This window comes from Crotalus tigris, unplaced genomic scaffold (genome assembly GCF_016545835.1).
Source record: "Crotalus tigris isolate CLP2741 ecotype Arizona unplaced genomic scaffold, ASM1654583v1 scf7180000020347.5012614909:4044961, whole genome shotgun sequence".
Classification (NCBI taxonomy): Eukaryota; Metazoa; Chordata; class Lepidosauria; order Squamata; family Viperidae; genus Crotalus; species Crotalus tigris.
Window position 1 is genome coordinate 984,872 of NW_024097978.1, and position 14,401 is coordinate 999,272.

The window sequence follows — 14,401 nt, forward strand, 5'->3', positions numbered from 1 at the left end:
CCAAGGCGGGGCCAAGGTTCGCTATTACTGATCTATCATTTCCCTGAGAAGCACCAGATTGGTCACCTGGAGTCTATCTGCCTGTGTGAACCCTCGCTTCAGGTTTTTGCCTATGAGCTCCCTTGGGGTCATGGAGTATAGCTTTGGTAGTTTGGTCCCCCAGTAGTATTTCTTCTGAGGCAGTGAGGGGGAAGTGTGTCCAAGCTCTTTTTGCTAAAAATGTCCCATAGGTATTTGGGTATCAGTTCTGAGGCATTCCTGCATTGCCGCTCCCACTTCCTTCTTCGCCTCATCACCCAGTGGTGCAAGCAGCCTCATTTTGGCTTCTCCCTCAGGCGCTTTTTGCCAAATTTTTAATAGCCTTGTCCAGTTTTCAAAGGGATTCCATTTCAAAAACCACATCAAACCCAGTGTCAAGCAAGAACATCCGATGTTCCCTCCTGTATCTCCTCTGGTTACAACTGACCTTGGAAATACTGTACTGAAATATTGTTATGGCTAACTATTCCCTGAGTACATACTTTCCCCCCTCCCGTCTAACATTGTCTGACTTTAACTCTAGAAGTGATACACAGGTTAAATAAAACATGTCTGCTTCTTCATACCCAGCACATTGGGTCGTTCCATGACTGGGGCCATGATAAAGCTTAGAGTTTCTGTATTGGCCCCATCTTCATCTCTACTGGTTTGGTGATGAATGTCATGGGGGGGAGCTGCTACTGACCTATCAAATTGGCATCTGGTACAGCCTGAGTCCTGGAGGGAAACTAGGTTCCTCTTATACCTGGAGGAATGCACTACCAGTTCTTTTTTTATATATAATATTTTATTAATTTTCCAATTTTACATTTAAGTATTTAAAAAGCAACATGGTGGCTGGGTTAATCAATAGTTCAATAACAAAATCTTTAGTACAAATCTCAAGTTACAACATCAAATATTTCTTTTTCTCTTAACATTTATTGGCTTGTATTTAAGCTAATACAGTTCTTATTATATCAACTCACTAAAAACATCATTATTACATTTATCAATAAATTTTAGCTTATACATATCTTAATTATTTTTTACATTCAATCTTCATAAACAATCCATATCCTGTTATTAATTTTCCCCAATTTTTAGTTTCCCATCAATATTCCAATTTAATCTTTAATATTTATAATTTTCAGGCTTTAGGTAACCAAGATTTCCCTTATCTCAATTCATAACAGAATCTAATATCCAAAATACACATTTTATCTATTTGAATATAATCTTGTTCTATTTCCTAAAAGTTATCTATTTCCCACCATATTAAATCATCTACTTAATAATACAATATCCCCTTTAATAAATCAAAACCATTATATATATTACCTGGGTTAATCAATAAATCAAACATATTCATAATAATTAATTGTTTTTCTTTTAGGTCTAATTTTTAAATATTAAACAGATAAAATCCTTATTTTCTATTAATTTCCAAATATTTTAAATCTAATGACCAAAATTCCCCTTATCTCAACTTCTCCCTTTAACCTTCTAATTAATAATATGAAATCCCCTCTAATAAATCAAAACCTCAATTTTCTTCAGCCTTATTCTGGCTTTCTTCCTTTGCCAACTAGGTTTCCATATCAGTGCTTTTAAATCATCAAATATATCTCCCTCTATTATTATGTATGTTATTTGAAATAAAGGAGACCATTTAATTGCCTTTTTTTTATTGAAAATTTTTATTTTTTAAAACATACAATCATTTATAAAAATACAATAAAATTTTAAAATAGAGAACCCCCCCTTACCCTCCCTCCCACCCCCACCCCCCCTCCCTTCACTTCCCAGAGCAGAATACAGGGTTAAAAAAAAAAGAAAATTATAATAATTAAGAAAAAAGGAAAAAAAAGAGAGAAAGAAAAAAAAATATCATAATTAACCTTTAACTCCATAACCTATAAAACAATTCTCTATAATATTTGATATTCATTCATAAAATAAATAAAACTTTTTAATTCCATACTTTTTCTGAATATAATCTATCCACCTTCCCCATACAGTAATATATCTTTCTTGTGTATGATCCTTTAAATAAGCAGAAATTTTTGCCATTTCTGCAAAACTAGATACTTTAAATATCCATTCTTCTAAAGTAGGCAAAGAATCTTTCTTCCAATATAAACCTACTAGTAACCTTGCTGCAGTTAATAAATTCAACATCAAAGTAGTTTCTTTTTCATTTAAGTCAACAAAAATACCAAGTAAAAATAGTTGAGGAGTAAACTTTATCTTTTTTCTAAAAATCTTTTGAATGTTCCACCAAATCATAATCCAAAAAGCCTTTACTTTTTTACAATTCCACCAAACATGAAAGTATGTCGCATCATTATTGCCGCATCTCCAACATTTGGGCTGTATGTTGGAATACATACAAGATAATTTTTTAAGATCTAAATGCCATCTATAAAACATTTTATAAAAATTTTCTCTCAAATTTTGAGCTTGTGTAAGGACCCACCCCACTTTGCATCTTAAGAAGACAGAACTCTTGGAATAATTCTTCCAACAGGAATCCTTTATTAAGAAGAAGTGGTTGCAGGCATGCTAGACAGGACTTGGGGTCCAAGCTCTCCCATTCAAGGTTTTAAGGGGTTCCCCAGCAGTCCCACCCAATCACCCCCCCCGTCCAGTGATAGTTTCAGGCATCACAATTCCACCCCCTTACTCCTTTCTTTCGTCTGTATGGAGACTTCAGATAACTACATGAAAGGTAATTAGCTCTCTTTTGTCATGGTAAGGTTCTTTGATGCTATTTACATTCAAAGTCTCTCTTTGATGTTGCAATAAACACATTCAGCTCTTTGGAGGTCTACTGAAGGAAGTGAGGGCCATAAAGCCCCTTTGTTCTCCCCCTTCTCTCCCTCTTATGGCAGAATCCAGAGAAGGCAGAATTGGGAGTTTCTATATTTGATAATTAAAGATGAAATATAATTGGATTCTGACATCCGGCCCCTCTTAAAAATAAGAGAGATCAACCTGCAAGAAAACAAAACAGGTATAAAAGTTAGTTAGGCTTGTTAGGATACTCTGTGTGAAACTTCTTCAATAGCTTCGGGGCTCTGACATGACGTTTATGGACCCACTCGTTTTGTGAGGCAGGGAGGTGTTTCCAGGCAACTAGGTACTGAGTTGCTCCATGATATCTCCTAGAGTCAAGGATTTCCTTTATTTCGAAGTGTTGTTCGCCCTCCACCATGATTGGAGGTGGTGGGGGGGGGGATTTTTGGCCGTAGAGGTGACTGATGCTCTCTTTTCAGCAAGCTGCAATGAAAAATTGGGTGTATTTGCCTGAGATTTTTGGGTAATTCTAATTCTACTGTTACTGGATTTATGATTCTTTTAATTGGAAAAGGTCCTATATATTTTGGTCCAAGTTTTTTACAGGGCTGTAGGGACTTTAGGTATTTTGTAGATAAGTACACCATTTCTCCTATAATGAATGGTGTAGGCTCAACCCTTTTTTTATCGGCTTGTGCTTTGTATGCCTGCCTAGCTTCATCTAGTGATTTTCTGACTATTGGCCAGGTGTTTTGTAGGTTTTCCATCCATTCTTTCAGTGAAGGGATCGTTGGTTCTTTTGGGGTTAACTCTGGCATAGGGTTGAAACTTTGACCGTTGGCTATTTGAAAAGGAGTGTAGCCTGTGCTGGAGTGGACTGCATTATTGTAGGCAACTTCTGCAAAAGGAAGTAAGTCCGTCCAATCACTCTGTTGGAAATTTAAAAAACATCTCAAATATTGCTCAAGTACCGAATGGCACCGTTCCGTTTGTCCATCCCCTTGTGGATGATGGCTAGATGTCAGTCCCTGAGTGGTCCCTAAGAGGGAAAAAAATTCCTTCCAAAATGCAGACGTAAATTGCACTCCCCTATCAGAGATGATGCGTTGGGGTGCCCCGTGCAATCTGTAAATGTGCTGGATGAAAAGTTTTGCTAAGGCCTTTGCAGTGGGAATCTTTTAGCAAGGGATAAAGTGCACCTGTTTGGAAAATAGGTCCGTGACTGTCCAGATAATAGTATTCCCATTGCTTTCTGGCAATTCCACTATAAAATCCATGACTATTTCCCTCCAGGGGGCTGAGGGACTTGCCACTGGTTGTAATAGCCCTGGCGATTTCCCTTGCAACCTCTTTGCTGATGCACAGGTTGGGCAGCTGGCAACATAACTTTCTATGTCCTTTTTTATTGATGGCCACCAAAATTGCCGTTTAATTAAGTGTAAAGTTTTTACAAATCCAAAATGCCCTGCTGATTTTGTGTCATGGCAAAGCTGCATGAACGTGATTCTTTGGGTTGTTGGTATATATAACTTTTCCCCTACCCAAGGCAACCCGTCTCTCATTGTGCACACATTTTTGTTTTTCTGGAACCATTCATCTGTTTCCAAACTTTTTCTGAATTCAATTCCAGTTTGGCTGTCCAGTTGCGGTTTTAATTTGGCTTGGGTTCTTGTGGTTATTGGTGCTGCCAGTTGTGACTCTGCCATTATTGGTCTAGAGTTTGTGGTTCGTGCGCTGTTATATTGAGGCATGCGAGATAGAGCATCTGCCAGGAAGTTCTTTCTCCCTGGTAAATGTTTGAGCTTAAACTGGAACTGGTGAAAATGCTGAGACCAGCGGGCTTGTTTGGGATTGAGTTTCCTGGACATTTTCAGGGCTTCTAAATTTTTGTGATCGGTCCACACCTGGAAGGGGATTTTGTTGCCTTCCAGGAACTGTCACCACGTGAGTAATGCCCAACGTATCCCATAAGCCTCCTTCTCCCATACGGGCCAGCGCTGTTCTGTTTCCGTGAGTTTCTTGGATGTATATGCACAGGGTTGCAATACTGCATCATCATTTTCTTGTAATAGCACAGCCCCCACTGCCACATCACTTGCATCTGCCTGTATTATGAAGGGCTTGTCCATATCTGGGTGCCTTAGTACTGGTTCGGCAGAAAAAAGTCTCTTTAGTCTCTCAAACGCTGCTTGGCACTCCATTGTCCATGTTAGTGGCTGGCTAGGTTTTACTGAGGATGCTCCCTTCGTTTTTAGTAAGTTAGTGAGGGGCAAGGCTATCTGGGCAAATGAGGGGATGAATTGGCGGTAAAAATTTGCAAAGCCCAGGAAACTTTGTAGTTGCTTTCTTGTGCGGGGTGGCGCCCAATCTAATACTGCTTTGACCTTCTCTGGGTCCATTTCAATGCCCTGTGGGGATATGCGATAGCCTAGGTAGTCTATCCTTTCCTGGTGGAATTCGCATTTTGAGAGTTTGGCATATAGGTGAGCGGCTCGCAGCTTCTTTAAAACCGCTCTGACAAGTTTGACGTGTTCTTCTTTTGTTTCAGTAAAGATAAGAATGTCGTCCAAGTAAACAAGGACCCCCTTAAACAGGTGCTCCCTTAGAACGTCATTGATTAATTGCATAAAGACTGCAGGGCCCCCTGTAATCCAAATGGCAAGACTTTGAATTGATAGCACCCCATGGGGCAGTTAAATGCAGTCTTCCATTCGTCCCCTTCCTTAATTCTCACGCGATAGTAAGCTTCCCTTAGGTCTAGTTTAGAAAAATTTTTCCCTTTAGATAGGTGTGACAGCATGTCTTTCATGAGGGGCAGCGGGTATAGGTTGCTTTCACTGATTGTATTCAGGGCCCTATAATCCACGCATAAACGTAAAGAGCCATCCTTCTTCTCTCTAAAAAGGACCGGGGCAGCCACTTTAGGCTTGGCTGGCTCAATGAAATCTCTCTCTAGGTTTTTTTTTATAAATCTTTCCATTTCCTCCTTCTCTTTTCGGCTCATGGAGTATAATCTGGGCTTCGGGAGTTTTGCCCCAGGCTTGAATTCAATGGTACAGTCTGTGAGTCGGTGGGGGGGAAGCTCATTCGCCCTCTCCTCACTGAAGACTTCAGCAAGGTCCCTATATTCCTCTGGTATTTCTGTTAATCTTTTTTCCTCTCCTATGGATGCTTTTTCTATTCTTGATTCTGGTAGCCTCCCTTGGGGTTTTAAGTCCATAGGGTCCCCCTTCGGGAATTTGATTTCTGTCGTCCTCCAATTTACCCAGGGGTTCCATTTTTTCAACCATTCCATCCCTAGAATCATTGGGCATTCCATACCTGGGGTCACCACAAACGTTAAGTCCTCTTCATGGTTGCCCAGGGAGAGGTGTATTGGCAGAGTGGCTAGGGTAGCTGGCACCCCCCCCCTGCTATGGATCCATCTAGCTGGCCAAATGAGATTGGTTGTTCCAGTCTCCTGGATGGGATGCCCAGATTCCCCACTAGTGTTGGGCTAATGAGGCAGCAGGTGCAGCCAGAGTCTATTAAGGCTTTCACCTTCACAGCTTCGGGCATGGGGGGGATTAATATAGTCACTGTTTTGAAGATGGGTGTGATGCATCCACTTACCAGGGGTTCGCCCTCCGAGCTGTCATCTGAGGCATCCACCGGCCCTGTGGTGTAGGCTGGAGTTCTTTCCCCTTGGTGAGCAGAAGTGGGGGGTTCTGCAATTTCCATCATTCTCATGGCCGTTTCTTTTGGCTTAGCTGAAGACTTTCCGGATTTGTTGATTGGGGATCTGTCTGGGTTGTGCTGGGGGGCCTTTGAGCGGCATTCTACAGCTCGATGCCCTTCTCTTCCGCACTTGAAACACCCCATTTGCTTCTTGGCTGTATCCGATGATTTCACCGGTTGGTGTGTCAGCTCAGGCGGGGGGCGGCTCCATTGTTTTCCTCGGCAGTGCCTCTTCAATATGTCGATCTCTGCTTCCTCTGCCAAGACGTACCATTCCTCAAGTCGATGTGGGTCCCCTCAGGGCAGGCAAGCATCATATAGATCATAGTTTAGTCCGTCTTTGAAATGGCCAAGGAGGATGTCTTCTGGCCAATTCAGTTTTCTGGCAATGGCCCGGAATTCTTGTGTATACTCAGCCACTGGGCGTTTGCCTTGCCTCATCGTTTTTATCCTTTCACGGGCTTTGCGATCAGCCAGGGGGTCTTCAAATCGTCTTCTCAAAGAGGACATGAAACGGTTGAAGTTACTGAGTTCTGGGGCATTGGAGTCATGCAAGTTCACCACCCAATCTGCAGCTGGTCCATCCAGGGCAGATTGCACGATCCGGATGCGGGCTTTGTCGCTGGGAATGTCCTGCCCATATTCCTCCATGTAGCTGAGGACTTGGGTTAGGAAAAACCCCAAGCGTGTTGGCTCCCCTTTGAATTTCACCTCCAACGGTGGACGTCTTGGAATGGATCGGTGCCTCCGTTGTGGGTGGTAGTGTCTTCCGTCCAGATTGCCATCTGTGGTCCGGTAGGGGGTGGGGGCTCCTGGATCAGTAGATGTCCCTGGGGTTGCAGGTTCCACGTCCCCCTCGGTGTCTCTCCCTTTGCGGCTCCAGGAGCTGGGGCGGCCGTAGGGCTCAGTATTCTCCTCTCCTAGGAAGCTGAGAGTTCTCTTCATCAGGTCAATAGCTTTCTCTAGGATCCAGTCTGAGTACGGTGCCCAGCTTCCTCCCTCTTCACTTGCGTGCAGGGATTTCTCCATCTCCTGCTTCCATTCTGGTTGCTTGGTCCCCCGTCTCAGGGTCACCTTTCTTGATTCCTTTCCCCACTCACTTTTCTTTCCAACGCCCATTGACCAGCGAGGCTTGTGGTCCCGTGTCTCCACCACTTCTTCTCCCGAGGAATCTGACCTCTCGGATCCCAACATCTGGCAAGGTTCCAACTGGGTCAGCGGCTCTCTTTCCAGGGAGTTTTCCCCCTCTCTTCTCCATTGTCTGACATGGTAAATTTTTTGCAAAATTCCCCGGCAAGGGTCTCCCTTCCAGGTGGATTAATTTTGCAAGTCCTGTCTAATGTAAGGACCCACCCCACTTTGCATCTTAAGAAGACAGAACTCTTGGAATAATTCTTCCAACAGGAATCCTTTATTAAGAAGAAGTGGTTGCAGGCATGCTAGACAGGACTTGGGGTCCAAGCTCTCCCATTCAAGGTTTTAAGGGGTTCCCCAGCAGTCCCACCCAATCACCCCCCCTTCCAGTGATAGTTTCAGGCATCACAATTCCACCCCCTTGTTCCTTTCTTTCGTCTGTATGGAGATTTCAGATAACTACATGAAAGGTAATTAGCTCTCTTTTGTCATGGTAAGGTTCTTTGATGCTATTTACATTCAAAGTCTCTCTTTGATGTTGCAAAAAACACATTCAGCTCCTTAGAAGTCTACTGAAGGAAGTGAGGGCCATAAAGCCCATTTGTTCTCCCCCTTCTCTCCCTCTTATGGCAGAATCCAGAGAAGGCAGAATTGGGAGTTTCTATATTTGATAATTAAAGATGAAATATAATTGGATTCTGACAGCTTGTGTAAATTTAACATTTCTTATCCAAATTGTCTCCCATAAATCCAATGAGATCGGCTCCTGTATATTCTGAGCCCATTTAATCATACAGTCTTTAACCAATTCTGTTTCCGAATCTAACTCTAATAAAACATTATATATTCTTTTTATATGAGCTGGACCTTGGTTTTTAATCTGAATAACCAATTGTCTATCTTCTAGTGTTATTCCCTCTTTCTTGTCTACAGTCCATCTATCCAGTATTTGTAAATATTGAAACCATGACTGTAGAATATTTTGCTGCCTTAATACATCTAGGGATTTCAAATGCCAATTCGAACCAGAACAAATTAACAATTCTTTGTATGAAATTTTATCAAAATTTGTCCCCTTAGAGGTTCCCTCAATTGCATGTCTGGGAATCCCCCAGATAGGTATTTTATAATTTAATCTATAATAATACTTCTTCCAAACACGAAGTAAGGCATTCCTCAAAATATGTGATTTAAAAGTCCGATCAACTTTCTTATTAAAAATTAAATATGCATGCCAACCATATATTAAATCCCAACCTTCCAAAAAAAGAATATCCATATTTGTTAAATTAAGCCAATCACTTAACCAAGTTAGGGCAGCTGCATCATAATATAATTTCAAATTAGGTGCCTTAAGTCCCCCTCTTTCTCGAGCATCCTGTAATATCTTAAATTTAACCCTTGGTTTCTTCCCGGCCCATATAAAATTATTGATACCCTTTTGCCATTCCTCCAAATTTGCCTCTTTTTTAAGAATAGGTATCATCTGAAACAAAAAAAGAAACTTTGGTAGAACATTCATTTTTACAGCTGAAATTCTCCCCAACAATGACAATTGCAATTTTTTCCAATCTATTAAATCCTTTTGGACTTTTGCCCATAGTGGTTCATAATTGTTCTTGTACAATTTTCCATTTGAAGCAGTTAGATATACTCCCAAGTATTTAACCTTTTTTACCATCTGAAAACCTGTGGCTTTAATCAAACTTTCCCTTTCTTTAACTGACATATTCTTAGATAATATCTTAGTCTTATAATTATTAACTTTAAAACCAGAAACATTCCCATACTGTGTTATAAGTTCTAATAAACCATCAATCGCCTGATTCGGCTGTTCCAAAATTAAAACCAAATCATCCGCAAATGCCCGCAATTTATACTCATTCTTCCTTATCTTTACACCCTTAATTAACTTCGATTCCCGAATCTGAGTCAATAAAATTTCCAATGTTAAAACAAATAACAATGGGGATAATGGACATCCTTGTCTTGTCCCTTTTTGAATATTAAAATTCTCAGTCAATCCCCCATTTACAACAATTTGTGCAGATTGCTGCTGATATATAGCTTTAAGTGCATGTAAAAAATTATCCCCAAAATTCATTTTCTCTACCAAAGAAAATAAAAATTGCCAGTCCAATTGATCAAAAGCTTTTTCAGCGTCCAAAAAGATAAAAGCCACAGGAATCTGATTATTCTTATCCAAGTACTCAATTAAGTTAATAATTTGTCTAACATTATGTTTCATATATCTCCCTGTTATAAATCCTGCTTGATCACTATGAATCAAGTCTTTCATAACCTGCATTAATCTATTTGCCAAAATTTTTGTAAAGATCTTATAATCAACATTCAATAATGAAATTGGCCTATAATTCTTAGGCTCTGTAAGATCCTGATCTTCCTTCGGAATCAGTGATATAAAAGCTCTTTTCCAAGAAGGAGGAACTTGCATACCCAACAAAATACTATTAAAGAGTTCCTTTAATGGCTCTATCATTTCTTCAGATAAGATCTTTTTTTTTTATTAAAAAGTTTTATAAGTTTTACAAAAAGAACAAAACCATACAAAAACAAGAAACAACATATAGAAAAAAAACCTAAACATTACACAACAAAACCCCCCTTCCCCAACCCCCACCCAAACACCCCCCCTTCCCCCCCGAGCTTCCCAGAGCAGAATATAGGCTTAATTAGAAAACAATTAAAAAATTATATTTGTAAAAAAAAAAAAAAAGAAAATATAACATTAAAATATATATGTATATATATAAAAATAAAGATTATGAAAAGGCTATATAATATTTTTTATATCCAGTTTAAATTGTATAAATTTTATCCATTTATCCCAAACAGCAAGAAATTTCTCTTGCGTTTGTTCCTTTAAAAAAGCCGAAATCTTTGCCATTTCCGCCAAATAAGACACTTTAAGAAACCATTCCTGCAATGTAGGCAAAGATTCCTTCTTCCAATATTGTCCTACTAACAGCCTCGCGGCTGTAATCAAATTTAACATCAATATAACCTCCTTTGTATCACAATCAGTAACTATACCCAACAAAAATAATTGCGGAGTAAATTTTACCCTCCTTCTAAAAATTCTCTGGATATTCCACCATATCTTAATCCAAAATGCTTTTATCTCTCTACACGACCACCAAATATGATAAAAAGTAGCATCCATACAACCACATCTCCAACATTTAGGTTGTAAGTCACGGTACATAAGAGACATTTTTTGTGGATCAAGGTGCCATCTATAAAACATTTTATAAAAATTCTCCCTTAAGTTCTGTGCTTGTGTAAATTTGACATTTCTCACCCAGATGGTTTTCCAGGTGTCCAATGGAACTGGCTCACCAAAGTTCTGCACCCATCTAATCATACAATCTTTAATTAGTTCCGTTTCTGAGTCCAATTCAACTAAAACCCGATAAATCCTCTTAATGTGGGTTTGTCTTTGATCCTTCACTTGCTTAATAAAATTTTCATCTTCTCTAAGAAAACCCACCTTACAATCCACCTTCCATCTATCTACTAGTTGCCTATATTGGAACCAAGAGTAAATAATATTTTCTTGTGCTAACTCTTCCCGTGATTTTAACTGCCAGTTTTGTCCACCCCATCTAAGTAGCTGTCTATAAGACACCATATCCATTTTAGCACCTCTTTTTATTCCTTCTATCGCATGCCAAGGTATAGCCCATAATGGTACTTTAAAATCACTTTTATAATATTTTCTCCAGGTCCTAAGTAAAGAACTTCTTAAAATATGAGCTTTAAAGACCCAATCCATTTTTTTATTAAATATTAAATAGGCATGCCACCCAAAAAGTAAATCCCATCCCTCTAGATGGAGTATCTCAGGATTTGTCAAATTTACCCAATCACTAATTAGTGTTAGAACCACCGCATCATAGTATAATTTCAAATTCGGTACCTTGAGTCCACCCCTCTCACGGAAGTCTTGCATAATTTTAAACTTAACCCTTGGCTTTTTCCCTGCCCAAATGAATTTATTAAGGCCTTTCTGCCATTCACCTAGATTAATCTCATTCTTCAAAATCGGTAACATTTGACAGATAAGATCTTATAATACCTAGAAGTCAGTCCATCTGTTCCAGGAGACTTTCCAACCTTTAACTGCTTAATAGCTAAACCAATTTCCTCCACAGTAATTAAACTATTCATCCCATTTTGTTGTTCCTCTGAAAGTCTAGGAAAATGTACTGATTGTAAATATTTATCTATATCCAAACCCCTTATATTATCACTTGAATATAATTTTGTGTAAAAGTCCAAAAAGCTTTTTCTAATCAAATCTTGCTGAAAAACCTCAGTACCTTTATATTTTACTTCCTCTATAATTCTAGCTTTCTGTTTCTTTCGTAACTGATAAGCCAACCACCTCCCAGGCTTATTCGCATTGCAAAAAGTATTATGTCTCATGTACGACAGATTGGTAGCCACCTGATCTGCCATCAACATGTTAAATTGTTCCTTAAGCATCTTTATAGATACCTTTAAATTATTATCAGTAGGGTTAAGAACCAACTCTTGTTCTTTTGATTTGATCTCTTCTTCTATTTCTCTACGTCTTTATGACCCTTTTCCCCTAAAAACTTTATTCAATTGAATCAAAATTCCCCTCATATATGCTTTACTAGCGTCCCACACCATAGACATCGATGTTCCCTTATTCATATTTATAGTAAAAAAGTCCTTTAAATGTTCTTTACACTTTTGTACGAACTCCTCCCGATTAAATAAGTTCTCATTCAATCTCCAGGATCTTCTATTCCCGTCTTCCGAATATAACTCCATCCACACAGGACTATGATCTGACAATGTTCTAGGAAAAATTTTCACCTTCCTCACTCTAGGGAGGAAGTCACTAGTAATCAAAAAAAAAATCAATCCTTGAAAATGACTGGTGTCTATCAGAATAAAAAGTAAAGTCTCTATCACTTGTGTTCCTTTCTCGCCAAATATCAATAAGCTCCAGTTCTTCCTTCAAATCAAAGAAAGTCATAGGTAATTTAGTTTGAATAAAAGTTTTAGAGGAACTTCTTTTGTCTATAGTTGGGTCTAAAACCCCATTCCAGTCACCCATCAAAATTACCGATTTATAATCCAACTGAGATATCTTGTCATGCAGCAACTTATAAAATTGTTTCTGTTGTTGATTGGGAGCATATAGTCCAACAATAAGAACCTTTCGGCCTTGTAATAATAATTCCACAAAAAGATATCTTCCTTCAGAATCAGCCTCAATTAGTTTAGCTGAAAAAGTTTTCTTCACATAAATTACCACTCCCCCTTTTTTCCCAGGGGCTGGAGCAGTAAAATGTGTGCCCAGACGGGAATTCATCAAAAATTTAGAATCCTTTAAAGTTATATGAGTCTCCTTGAAACATATCAAATCATTATTATGTTGTTTCAAATAATGGAAAATCTTTCTTCGTTTCTGGGGCACGTTTAAGCCTTAACATTCCAGGTCAGGAACCTGACCATCTCCACCGGCCTGGAGCCTCTGGAGCATGGCCTGCAGATCTGCTGTCAAAGATCTTTTTGGTCTTGCCCCTCCCACAGGCTCTGTAACAACCAAACTTTCACCACTCTTCTGCAACTGCTCTTTTTCTTTACGTTTATGGGCAGCTCGTGTCATCCTTTGCTCTTTTATGTCAGAATTCGGTGCAGCTTGTTCCATAACCATCATTGATGAGGCTCCTGCCATAAGAGACTCTTCCGTCATCCTTATTTGTGGAGGTGGTGACAATCTTGCTTTTAAGATAGACTGATAAAAATCTCTTGCTTTGGAAACAGTAGTTAATCTGTGACGTATCCCTTCATAATTTACTATTATTCCTCTTGGAATCTCCCATCTGAACTGAATTTGACGATGTTTCAACTCATCAGACAAGAAAGTAAAATCTTTTCTGGCTCTTAAAATTTTTGGAGGTATCTCTTTTAAAATTATCACGTCTTGATCAGCAATTTGAAACTTTTGTTTGTAAAAAGCCTGTATAATTTCATTACGGATAGATCTTCTAGAAAAATAAATAACCACATCTCTTGGTAGATTTCTCTGTCTAGCAACCCGTGAATTAACTCTACAATTTTTTTCTATCTCATTCTCAATTATTTCAGGCCACCAGCCAATATTAGGAGCAATATCTTTCACAATAAGCATCTTTAAGTCTTCCTGAGGGTTCTCCCTCAGGCCTCTGATACGCAATGCGTGTTCCATCTCCCTATATTGTGAAATGATTTGTTCATCCTGTGTAATTTCTATCTTGTTCTCTACCTCCTGCATTCTAAATTCCATCCTTGATGCATTTTCAGTAATCTTTTCCATCTGGTCATCAATCCTTTCTATGTGCAGGGCTAAGCCCTGAAAGGCCAGAAGGATATGGTCTCTTACTTGTTTGTTCTTTTTCTCCAATAATTCTTCTGTATTAGCCCTCTCTGCAATTATAAGATCTTTTACCTCCTCCTTAATATCCAAGGCATGCTGTTTTAAAGCATCTTGTAAATCATTAAGAGAAATTGCAGGAGGAGGAGGAGAAGGTGGAGGTGATTTTGGTTTCTGAGATGCAGGCTGAGGCATTGGAGAAGAAATAGGAACCTTAGGGGCGGGAGGCAGACGTTTTGAAGCCATTTTCTTAAGTTCCAAGAAGAAAGATTCTTATTGAAAAAAAAAAGGGCACAGTTCTTTTAAGTATTCTTAAAA